The 12,054-nt window shown below is 46.3% G+C and overlaps 1 long non-coding RNA gene across 1 annotated transcript in view; it reads right to left on the minus strand.

The window, feature by feature from the left end:
• Positions 1–444: 444 nt before the first annotated feature.
• Positions 445–12,054, minus strand: part of LOC125942806 (uncharacterized) — a 12,746-nt gene continuing 1,136 nt past the window's right edge. Inside the window, exons 3-4 of the long non-coding RNA XR_007465372.1 lie at positions 7,712–7,837; positions 445–469 (exon numbers count right to left, since the gene is read on the minus strand). This is a non-coding gene — a long non-coding RNA (uncharacterized LOC125942806). The remainder of the gene's footprint in view (positions 470–7,711; positions 7,838–12,054) is intronic.

Here is a 12,054-nt window from a genome sequence, read left to right on the forward strand (position 1 = left end):
GTTTCTACGAGCTGAGCGCGTACAAGATGACGAGCTTGTACGACCTGCGAGAGTATGCACCCTGAAAGAGATAGGCACCTCATATTCATGTTTAGTATAATAATGCAAATACAATTCTTGTAAATACAAGTGTTCATGCATGATCACTTGTGCTCACCTTACTGCATGCAGTGTTGTGTCGCTGTAATGGTTTGTTCAGAAATCTACAGTAAAGAGTTATGTTGAGGTGAAAAAAATGTCAGGTGAGGTAATGGTTCGTACTTGTTTATAAACAAGTACACGTTACACAGGTTCTTCAGCACACCTATTCAAGCTTACATTAATAGTGAAGTCATCTGATTTTAAGCAACAGCACGTCATACATCTCGCAAGCGTTGTTTATTGGACCTTGTAATGGTACTTCAATACACCCAGTCTGTTGACAGAAGGCCACTGGAATGTGTGGCTTGAGTGAGAGCTTGCCGCGCACCTGAAAAAGTAAACAAAAGCCAACAGTGTTTTTTCACACATGCAATAAGATAACACATAGGCAAAAGCAGTTTAGCTGACATTCACACAGGTAAGAATGCTTTAACATTAAGAACATGCGGTACTGAACAAAATTTATTAAAAATAAGTGGTTTCCTGCAATGCTTATGACTCCTAAGGAAACGTGCATCATAGTGTGGCAGAATAACCTGTCACATTAGCAGATCACTGAAACAAGTGTTATTACAGTAAAAAAAGACATTATTTGAGTAATAATAATTACTAGTACTGAAGCAACATAAGTAACATGCATAAAATCTACTTTTAGAGAGCAGCATCAACAGATCGAGGTAATTAAATTACTTGGAAACTGCTATTCTGCCAGCAAAACTAAAATCGTGGTGGCGTAGTGGCTTTGGCATCGCAATGCTAAGCCGAATGGCGCCGGATAAAATCCCATGCACAACGGCCACATTTTGATTGCAGCAAAGTGCAACAACACCCCCAAAAGGTGCATTGGGCACATACCCCCGGTGTTCAAAGTTAATCCAGAGTTCCCCACTACAGTGTCCCCCATAATCATATTGTGCAGAAGGACTTGGTGTTAGGCAAGCTGCTGTTTGCTGAACGACATATTATAGCGCAAAGGCACAAATACACAGAACATACACAGACCCACGTCACAGGCGCTACTAGCAACTTTATTTGAAGTACAGCGAGATGCAGTATATGTACTCCTCACAACGCGCAGGCGCACCAGCCACTTCGGGCAGAGCACAGAGGGCGGTTATCAGGGCTAACGCGATCATTTTGAAGATCTAAAGAACGCAAGTTCCACATCATGAAAACAACATAGGTCAACTTTCACAAGCACTACTTTTTTTCTTTTATGTAAAATGCTTCCAACAGCTCACGTGTGGTTTTATCTCTAGTTCTGCCCAGGACCTTCCCATCATGAAATCTCGCACGACAAGGACAGGCTTTACAGTGTGCTGAAAGATGCGCATTCAAGTCTTTCGTCGTGTTGTTAGCATGCTCCATCATTAGATCATTGATACAGCGGCCAGTTTGTCCTACATAGGACTTTCCACAAGACAGTGGGATTTCATAAACCCCTCTGGTAGCACATCGCCAGTAAGGTGTGACGTGTTGTACTTGGCAGCCTACCTTAGATCTGCCCATTATGCGGGGACACAGTTGGGCCAGCATATTGGGAACTGAGACCACTACAAAAGCGGGCACACTGGTGAATGAGGCCAGAGCTGGTGAGCCGAGTGGCCAAAGACCTCAAGTTGTACCGTACGTGCATAAGTTCAGCCACAATTTAAAGAAAGTGGCGAACAGGCATGGAGTGCCTCTATTGTTCTCTGTTCCCAATAGGCTGGCCCGAACGTGTCCCCGCATAATGGGCAGATCTAAGGTAAGCTGCAAAGTACAACATGTAACACCTTATGGGCAATGTGGTCCCGGTGTGGTTTATGAAATCCCACTGCCTTGTGGAAAGTTCTATGTAGGACAAACTGGCCGCTGCATCAATGATTGAATGAGGGAGCATGCTAAAAACATGACGACAGACTTGAATGCGCATCTAACAGCAAAAAAAAAGCCTGCCCTTCTCGTGCGAGATTTTATTATGTGAAGATCCCAGGCACAAGTAAAGATAAAATTGCATGTGAGCTACTCAAAGCAGTCTTACATAAAAAAAATAGTGCTTCTGTAAGACAGACCTCTGTTGTTTTGTACGACGCGGAACTCTTCAAAATGATTGTGTTAGCACGGATAATCGCCCTCTGTTGTCTGCCCGAAGTGGCTAGTGCGCCTGTGCGTTCGGAAGAGTATATATTGTGGGCGTTTATTACGCACATCTTCCTCATCTGTATGTTATCATCATCATCCTCGCACTTTTACCTATCCTCCTCTTCGCCTGTATATGTGTTCATCATCATCGCCTGTGTGCTGCGCTGGTTCGCTGACGAGCTCCCGGGCCTAATAAACATCGTTCCAACCGAGACGTCACAAGTGGTGGAGTGTGCTCTTCGGTCCTACGTCCTCTGGCCGTCCGGTCTGCCTCCTGGAGCTTCGTTCAGGTCACCGCTTGCGCCCACCGTCAGCTAGCATGCCACAGGACGTGCAGCCTGGCGCCCCTATTGCCACCATTCCGACATCGCAAGTGCCTCCTTCCTTTATCATCAACAGCGCCCAGCGTGACCCCCATCTCTTCGCTGGTCTTCGCGGAGAGGGTGTCGAAGACTGGCTGGACGATTATGAGCTAGTCAGTTCCGCCAATCACTGGGATGATGTTAATAAACTACGCCATGTCTCCTTCTATCTGTCTGGTGTGGCGAAGACGTGGTTCTTTAACCACGAGCCCGAATTGACCGACTGGACTCTCTTCAAGCTCCAGCTTCGTGAAGTGTTCGGCACACCGGCTGTTCGGTCCACTCTCGCCAAGAAAAGCCTCGATGCTCGCAAACAACACCTGGGCGAGTCGTACACCTCCTACATCGAGGACGTCCTTGCACTATGCCGACGTGTGAATTCTTCAATGTTGGAGTCGGACAGGGTACGCCGCATTCTCAAAGGCATTGGAACTCTTGCCTTCAATGCACTCGCCACTAAGAATCCGGCTACCGTCGCTGACGTCGTAATCACTTGTCAGCGCCTCGATGAGCTCGAGTCTGTCCGCCTACAGCCCGACATTGACGATGTCCCATTCTACGGGGGACCATGACCTACGTACACTGATACGCACGCTCATACGCGAAGAGTTACAATCGATGGGGTTAACCTCACCTTCGACGTATCCCAGCCACCTTTTGGTGCGTCATTGCGTCACGTTATCAGGGAAGAACTGGCGTCCTTGACCTGCGCTGTGCCAGCACAAGCTCCTGTCCCTCACGCATTACCAACTACCGCACGACCGACATACGCGCAAGTTGCTGCCAAGCATGTCGGCCACGTCACTTCTCCGTTGCCGCTACCAACTTACGCCTTAGTTGCTACTGCGCCCACGGCTCACTTCCCGTCATCACCGCCAGAGCCTTCATCGGCCTATCCGACCTCCCTGTCAAACGGTACACCGAACACCCCCTACTACCCCCCTTAGCGTCCGTCTCGTCCTACGTGCTATTATTGTGGCTATCGCGGCCACATATCACGCTTTTGCCGCAAGCGCCAGCAAGACGAGCGTCGGGGCTACGATATGTGTGAGCGCGATTTTTACAGTGGGGCCTCTTACCAAGGGCGGCGTTACTCTTCACCTTCGCAGCGCTCGCCATCTCCGCCTGCATCACCTGATGCACGAGGCGCTTACCGTTCGGCCAGACGCTGTTCTCCATCATCCTACCGCCGCTCATCGTCACCACTTAGGCCTGCCTCCCTTACCGCTACCGTTCGCGCGGAAAACTAAGCGATGCAGTTTCCGGAGGAAAAACTGCATACACACATAAGACTGAAATTCCTCCAGCGCGCCCATCCAATATGATTCGTGTGTACGTTGAAGGGGTACCCGTGGATGCTTTAGTGGATACTGGTGCGGCTTTGTCGGTTATGAATGTTCATTTGTGTTCCCGTCTGAAGAAAGTTATGACGCCTTACGATGGTCCCACGCTGGTTGCAGCCGAAGGGAACACTATTCGACCTGCTGCCTTCTGTACTGCGCGTGTACTTATCGATGACATTCTCCATCACATACAGTTTGCTGTGCTATACCCGTGCTCTCACCAGCTGATTTTGGGATGGGATTTTCTATCTTCTGCCTCTGCTGCTATTTGTTGTCGGCAGCGTGTGATACACCTTACCGACACCGAACACTTGCTTGGCGAAGACACCCACACGCCACTTCACCTGACCGCTGCGGAAGATACGGAACTACTCCCAGGACAAATCCAACTAGTTACTCTCCTATCCGACGACATTGACCATGGTGACGTCTTGGTGTTCCCTTCTTCACGTAGCCTTACTAAAGGCATAACATTTACATCAGGAGTTCGATTCCACAATGGATCTGCACTGGTCACTGCCACGAACGCAACTCCAGAAAAAATCCTCCTTCCGCAAGGCACAACTGTTGCATCCGTCGCCGATCTGGAGCCTGTCTGCGTCTTGCCACTTACACCAGTCTCTTCTAGGGACCCATCTTCTGGTGATTCTTCTTCGGCCGCCGCCCTTACAGCAGTCATCAGCACTGACTTGAAACCTGCACAGACACAACAGCTGCTGGCTTTGTTGAAAAAGCACGCCAATTCTTTCGACGTGTATTCGTCAACGTTGGGCCAAACAACCGTTGCAAAGCATCGCATTCTGACAGACAAAACATCTATCGTACGGCGCCGCCCATACCGTGTGTCTCTAGCCGAGCGGAAAATCATCGAAGACAACGTCGCAGACATGCTGGAACGCAAGGTAATTCGCCCCTCGGCTAGTTCTTGGTCGTCTCCTGTTGTCTTGGTCCGCAAAAAAGATGGCTCCGTGCGCTTTTGCGTCGATTACCGGGTGCTCAACAAGATAACTCGAAAAGACGTCTACCCTATGCCGCGCATTGATGACGCCCTTGATTCCCTCCAAGGTGCGGAATACTTTTCCAGCCTGGATCTGCGTTCCGGCTATTGGCAAATCCCCATGCACGAAGATGATAAAGAAAAAAACGGCGTTCGCAACCCCCGATGGACTGTACGAGTTCAACGTAATGCCTTTCGGGCTCTGCAACGCGCCTGCGACTTTTGAGTGCATGATTGACACCGTGTTGCGTGGCCTGAAGTGGAAGACCTGCCTGTGTTATCTGGACGACATTGTCATTTTTTCATCCACATTTAATCAGCACCTACAACGCTTGGATGAAGTTTTGACGTGCCTCGCCCGCGCTGGTCTTCAGCTGAACACCAAGAAGTGCCGTTTCGCCAGCAAAGCCATTAAGATCCTGGGTCATGTCGTGAGCAGGGATGGCATTCAGCCGGACCCTGACAAGACTGCTGCAGTTCTTCGCTTTCCTCGTCCTGACAGACCCAAAGACTTGAGCAGTTTCCTTGGCCTCGCCTCTTATTTCCGTCGCTTTATCCAGAACTTTGCCTCCATCGCAGCTCCATTACACAAGCTACTAGCTTCCGGTGTACCCTTTCTGTGGTCACAGGAATGCGAACTGGCGTTTATCGCTTGAAGGACGCCCTCACCTCTGCACCTGTACTTTGCCATTTTGATGAGGCTGCACCGACTCTCCTACACACAGACGCTAGCGGCCGCGGTATAGGTGCTGTTCTTCTGCAATGCGACAACTCTTCGCGAGAGAGAGTCATTGCATACGCCAGCCGTGTACTCAGCGCTTCCGAAAAGAACTATACGATCACTGAGCACGAGTGCCTGGCTATTGTTTGGTCGATACAGAAGTTTCGCCCTTATCTCCACGGCCGCCATTTCACCATCGTTACTGACCACCACGCTTTATGCTGGCTTTCCACGCTCAAGAACTTCTCTGGACGCCTGGGTCGCTGGATTTTACGCCTCCAAGAGTATGATTTCGAAATCATATACAAGTCCGGGAAGACACACCAAGACGCCGACGCTCTTTCTCGCTGCCCGCTTCCTACGGCCCCGCTCGACGCCTCTGCAATCGCTTCGCAAGTCACCAGTTCGACCGACACTGCTACGGTTTCCTCCCTGGCCTCTATGTACCAACTACCTTTCGACGATGATCAGCCACTCGCCTTTCGTCAGCTGGCTGACCCATACTGTCAACGCTTCATTGATCACCTCTCTGGGGCTTCTCGTCCACCTAACGCGCGCCTCCGTCGCCAGCTCGCGCACTTTAAGCTGGACGATGGCGTGCTGTATCGCCGTATTTACCATCCTGACGGGCAACGCTGGGTGCCAGTTCTACCACGCTCTCTCCGACTTCGTGTCCTCAACGCCTTTCACGATGGTTTGACAGCTGGCCACCTTGGGTTCCATAAAACCTATGACCGCATTCGAAGTCGTTTCTCTTGGCCTGGCCTTTCTGCTAGCGTCGCCAGATACGTCGGTTCCTGCTCTCCCTGCCAGCGTCGCAAGCTCCCAACATCTGCTCCTGTCGGCCAATTACAGCCGCTTCCGTGCCCTGCAGCCCCATTCGAGGTTGTTGGGATCGACCTTTACGGGCCCCTTCCGGTCACTACTGCTGGCAATCGATGGATAGTGACTGCCGTCGACCATCTGACGCGCTACGCTGATACAGCTTCTGTGCTTACTGGCTCTGCTTCGGAAGTTGCTCACTTCGTTCTTGAAGCCATTATTCTACGCCATGGGGCTCCTCGTGTACTGCTCAGTGACCGTGGAAAGGCGTTCCTTTCCCAACTGCTAAACGAAGTTCTTCGAGCCTCCGGCACAGCCCACAGGACAGCTTCTAGCTATCACCCCCAGACCAACGGCCTGACCGAGCGGTTTCATCGCACCCTTGCCGACATGATCGCCGCTTATATTCAACCAGACCACAAAAACTGGGATGTTCTTTTACCATTCGTCACTTTCGCCTATAACACGGCCGTGCAGCGCACAACTGGCTACTCGCCATTTTACCTCGTTTATGGACGCTCCCCTACTTTCTTTCTGGACGTTTCATTCTTCAACTCCAAGACTAATACATCTCTATCATCGTGTGAAGAGCACATTTCCCGACTCGACCACTGTCGCCAGTTTGCTCGCCTGAACACAGAGGCCAGTCAACAAGACCGCAAAAATATTTACGACGAATGCCATCGCGTTTTATCTTTTCGACCTGGTGACGAGGTCCTGCTCCTGATTCCTGTTCGCACCCCTGGTCTATGCGAAAAATTCCCGCCACGGTTTATCGGGCTGCCTAGCAAAGAAGCTGTGTGGGGCTCCAAAACCCATAGAACCAAGGAACGCAAACCCAAACCTTGTCCTTCCAACTCTCGCTTTATATTGCTGTGCAAGCAGTAAAATTGGATAGTGTTAGTAGTGTTCTGTCCTGTCACCTCCTTGCATTTCCTATGAATTTTGTGCTAAATAAGGCTTTTTCTTGGTGAAAGAGTGCTAGTTTAAGGCATAAACTAGCGCCATGGCAGTTTGCAATTAAGGAGTGTAAACATTTGCTGAAAATAGGTCCACGAAGAATATTTCAAAAAGAGCCCTTTAAAAAACACACACGTGTATCTATCACCAAGGCCAACCCTTGTGTCTTCTATCTTAACATATTTCTCAAAACTCAAGCTCAAAACTGATATCCAGGTGCAAGCTCTCCATATCATATTACCTTGTCAATGATGAAGCAAAGCACGCTGGTGCCTGGATGTTGTGGGACCAACTCAGGTGTGGAGATCAGCACTGATCAGCAACACAGCACAGTCTGCTTACACTTTCTCTGCAGGCCCAGCCATACCTGCATTAATACAAGTGGGCTTACTGTCACGTGAGTACAATATAAAAAGTGACACCGTGAACAAATCAATCCTTGTTCGGTATATATATGATAAAATGTAGATTTTCTCCATATAGCAAGCTTCACTTTGAGTAACAAATCCTGCACTATAAGAAAAATATGATGCATGAGACATCTATGCAAGAAAATTATTTGAAGATCCCTTTTTTTGCCTCCCTCCTCCTCCTTGTGTATAGGTGGCAGTCAGGTTAAGTAAAGTAGGCCAGACAGCCACATAGTGTAAGCAAAGGTGGTCACTTGGTGGGCCAATTATGATACCATAGCACGACATGCATTCTGCAGGCACTGCAATGTTAAAGCACCCATAAACCTAGCAGCATTACCCAATAGGGCTAACCAATAAGTGTCCCCAGCAGCATAACTCAGCATGTCTACCAGGAGGCTTTCATTACACTTTGACAACTATCCTCCTACGGCTTGAGCCCAATTTCTGTCAACAGAAGAGAAGCTTTAAGCATCTGCACAAGGGCACTTTAAACAGTACCACAATAGCTTCCTACCTAATCCCACCTTTAAAATAACATTGGTAAGTTCAGTGCCATGTGTAGAACCAATCAAATTGTTCAGCAATCAAGTAAGCATCCCCTTTTCATACACGCAAATATCAGCAACACTACTACTGCCATATGGTCATTTTGTAGACAAAAACACCAAGCGCAAGAGCAGAAGCTTGGGCAAGTTGGTAACATTTCATTTTGATGGTGTTCATGGCACACACATGCCAAAAGAATAAGCGACAGGCAGACAGTGAAAAAGAACTGTCCTCTTTCACAACTCTGTGTGTCCCTTAGTGCCTTGGAATGTGTGAGCTGTGAATGCCACCATCTGCCTGTCCCTTATCTCCTTAGAAAGTGTGCACTGTGAATAGCATGGAAAGGAAGATAAGAGACCAGATAATGCTACAATAGATAAAAGAAAACATGCTCTCTGATGCAACACGTCTTTAAGCAACTTAATTTTCAACCCACATCCTGAGCTTGCCGCGCTTAAAAAACTCACTGAAGTTGCTGTGTAAGACAACAGCTTGCTTTTACAAAAAAAAATAGAGTTAAACTTATTCTATTATTTTTGAAAACTGGTGCTTCAGTACTCTGAAAAGGTGGTATTATTGAAAACCAGCTTAATTTTTGTGTAATAAAAAAGCCTACAGTCAGCTACAGAGATCAGGCTTGATGTAAATCTGCCAGTCAACACGGTAAATCAATATTTCCATGACTGTTGAGGTAAAAACATTCGCTAACAATTTCCCAACACACTATGCATGTTTTGGAGAAGACTGTGCTTTTCTACTGCAAGCATTTAACAGAGCCCCAGTGAATACAGTATGATATAACTTATTGCAGGACATTTCAAACAGATCCTCTTTATGGCTTCTTGGGGACTTGGGAAGTGCAGTGACATCTCTGAGCACCTCAAGGACAATACTGGTGATTACATGGCAACACAACTGCTGACATGCAAGATATCTTTCGGGCAATGTTGCCTCATGCCACATTAATCAGACAAAACTTTAAAGGGACACTTAAGGGTAAAATAATTATTTGACCTGCATTATTGAATTACTCTTCCGCAAACCCACAAAAACTGCAGTTATCCAAAAGTAGAGGCTTGATAAGCTAGAAAATACACAAGAACGATATACAGGTGGTGAAACCACAATAAAGTTTCCACACCTGCTGGCTGTCTGCTAAGGTCTAGTTAATTTGTTTTTGGCAAAAATTGACTATATCGCATTCTAAAAGAGGCAAGAACTGAACTTAGGAATTTTGGAGCAAGTGTACTGAACCGCAACAGCCGAAAATATACGAAAATACTCTGGAATGCATGATGTACTCCAACGTACGATGTTTCGCTGCAAAATTTGGCAGGAAAGGCCACTTTAACCTTCATTTTCTTTTTGCAATAAATAACCTCTCATCACAAAACTAACACAAAAAGAAAGAATACATGATGCGTCTAAACTGTCTCCAAACAAAAAAATGTGTCCGGAGTCATTTTGTACACATTCAAACCACTTATTTTTGGCCTTGCTTAATGTGCCTTTGTATTTCATGCAACATAAACTGAAAAACAGGATTCACTGTAAAGGGAGAAATGAATGGGGCTTGCCTAGCGTGACGTTTCTGCACAGGCTTAAGAGAAAAGTGACTTCATGGTCTGAATGGAAAAATAAAAATAAAATCACACTTTGGGCAGGTCTCACGTTATAGTACTACTCAAAATCTTGACAAGTGCTTATTCAGTCTGTACTTATCCCAAAAGCTTGGTAATGACATACGCCCCTTTTGCACTAATGGTGTCTTCGCCAAAGGGGCTAAGGCTAAATGTTAGGTAGCCACACACATTTTAACAGTGAAATTCAAGTGCATTTTGACTTTTGTCTGCCACTTTTAATAACATGTAACGGTCGATATAGCACATTATGATCTTAATTAGTGTAGGTCAACAGTGGCCTGAGCACGGCGTGCCTAAACGCTTTTGTTAGGTGAGAAAGTATTGTTTCTGGTACTCTTTCGGGAAGCAGCCTATGCCTTATTGAGAACAAAAACCTTGTTTCCCTGAGAATTTCAGACAATCGCATATTTCAAATTGACCATTTGAAATGCACACAAAGTACAGCATGGTTTTGAGGGTCCCACTCACTATTGAAACGCACATCATCCAAGTTCAGCAGTCAACATCATAACTAAGCTTGTTGAAGTGCATATTAGCAAGTTGACAGAATAATAAGGAGAAGGTGAGAGAGATGGTCCCAACTATAAGAGAAGCAATAGCAGAGTTCAAGCTCTCTCCCATGTCAAATGCGGAAGGGCAAAGCATACCCAGCTTTCGGTTACACTTTCACCTGCGACCACTGCACCAGGCTGACTGACATGCGTAACCAGCAGTTTGTGATACCACATTATCAAACCTGCAATTTATGGGACATCAGAGATCAGCTTCAATCTTGATGCTATGGTGCTCTAGGGATGTATTATGAACTGACTACATTTAAATGTTATGCTTCATGGTTTGTTGCAAGCTTCAGGAATTTACTTATTCATTTATAAACATACCTCATGGGCTTCAGCTGGAGTACTGCATAAGGTGGTAGGTAGAACATTGTGAGCCAAATAAAGAACATACAATAAAACAAGTAAAAAAAGAAATTAATACTCTTTCACACTGTGGTTTCTTATTTGGCAGCTAGCTTATAAAAGTGAGCAGAAACGTGTTCATGCTGGTAGTGCTTTAGAAGAATAAATAATAAGAGGTTAAATAGAAAATTCAAACACTTTCAAGCCACCTTTCATGGTTTTTTCTTTCAACGTCCCTTTAGGAATGGGAATCAATGAACAGCCCCCCCCCCCCAAAAAAAAAGAGAGAAAAAAAGTGTAATACATGATTTTTGACTAAGAGAAATAAATCTAGGAACACAGAATCTGTGCAGGCATGTATGTAAGGAATTAAGTGCAGTAATATATGCAATAACTTGCAATGCCCTTCTGCTTTCGTCGGGCAACTCATAACAAGACATAAAAGGATATGTGTGCCTCAAAACACAGTTCCTAAAAAAGTACGTCACTATACAGTCAGTATGTAGCATATCATGCATATCTACTCAAGCCCCCAATTATACTTGACTCAGAGGAGGCTACATTAGGTATATTGATTAAACTGAAGGTAGGCGATATTTTAAAATATACAGTTCAAGTAGTACTTGAATATTATGTCTAAACTGGAAGTTATAGATATGGTATCTAAAGCAAAAGTGTTGTACGTTATGCCAAACCTGCCAGCCTGTGAACTTTATATTTTGCAAAAATCCTAGACACAATGCTGTGTTGGGAAGTCAGCATGTATTTTCTTCAGCGCCTACATTGTTCAATAGAGACACATTAATAACCATTAACTTGGAACAGCAGAAACTGACAACATTGTTTTTAGACCAGTGTGCTTTTTTCAGTGCTTTTGCTGTTGCCGATTTAGCCGGCTTTACGAACTTATCTCAATAAGCTCGTCTAATGCGGGTGTCATACAGTGCACTTTTCATTGCGATCAAGCCCAATCCGGATCGAATTTCTCACTTGTGATTGGCTCTTTTCTGCAAGCTGCGCGAGGAAGCCAATTGCAGTAGCTAATTTTGATCTGAATCGGGCTTGGTAGGAAGTGCCCCT

The sequence above is a fragment of the Dermacentor silvarum genome, chromosome 1, assembly GCF_013339745.2.
Source record: "Dermacentor silvarum isolate Dsil-2018 chromosome 1, BIME_Dsil_1.4, whole genome shotgun sequence".
Classification (NCBI taxonomy): Eukaryota; Metazoa; Arthropoda; class Arachnida; order Ixodida; family Ixodidae; genus Dermacentor; species Dermacentor silvarum.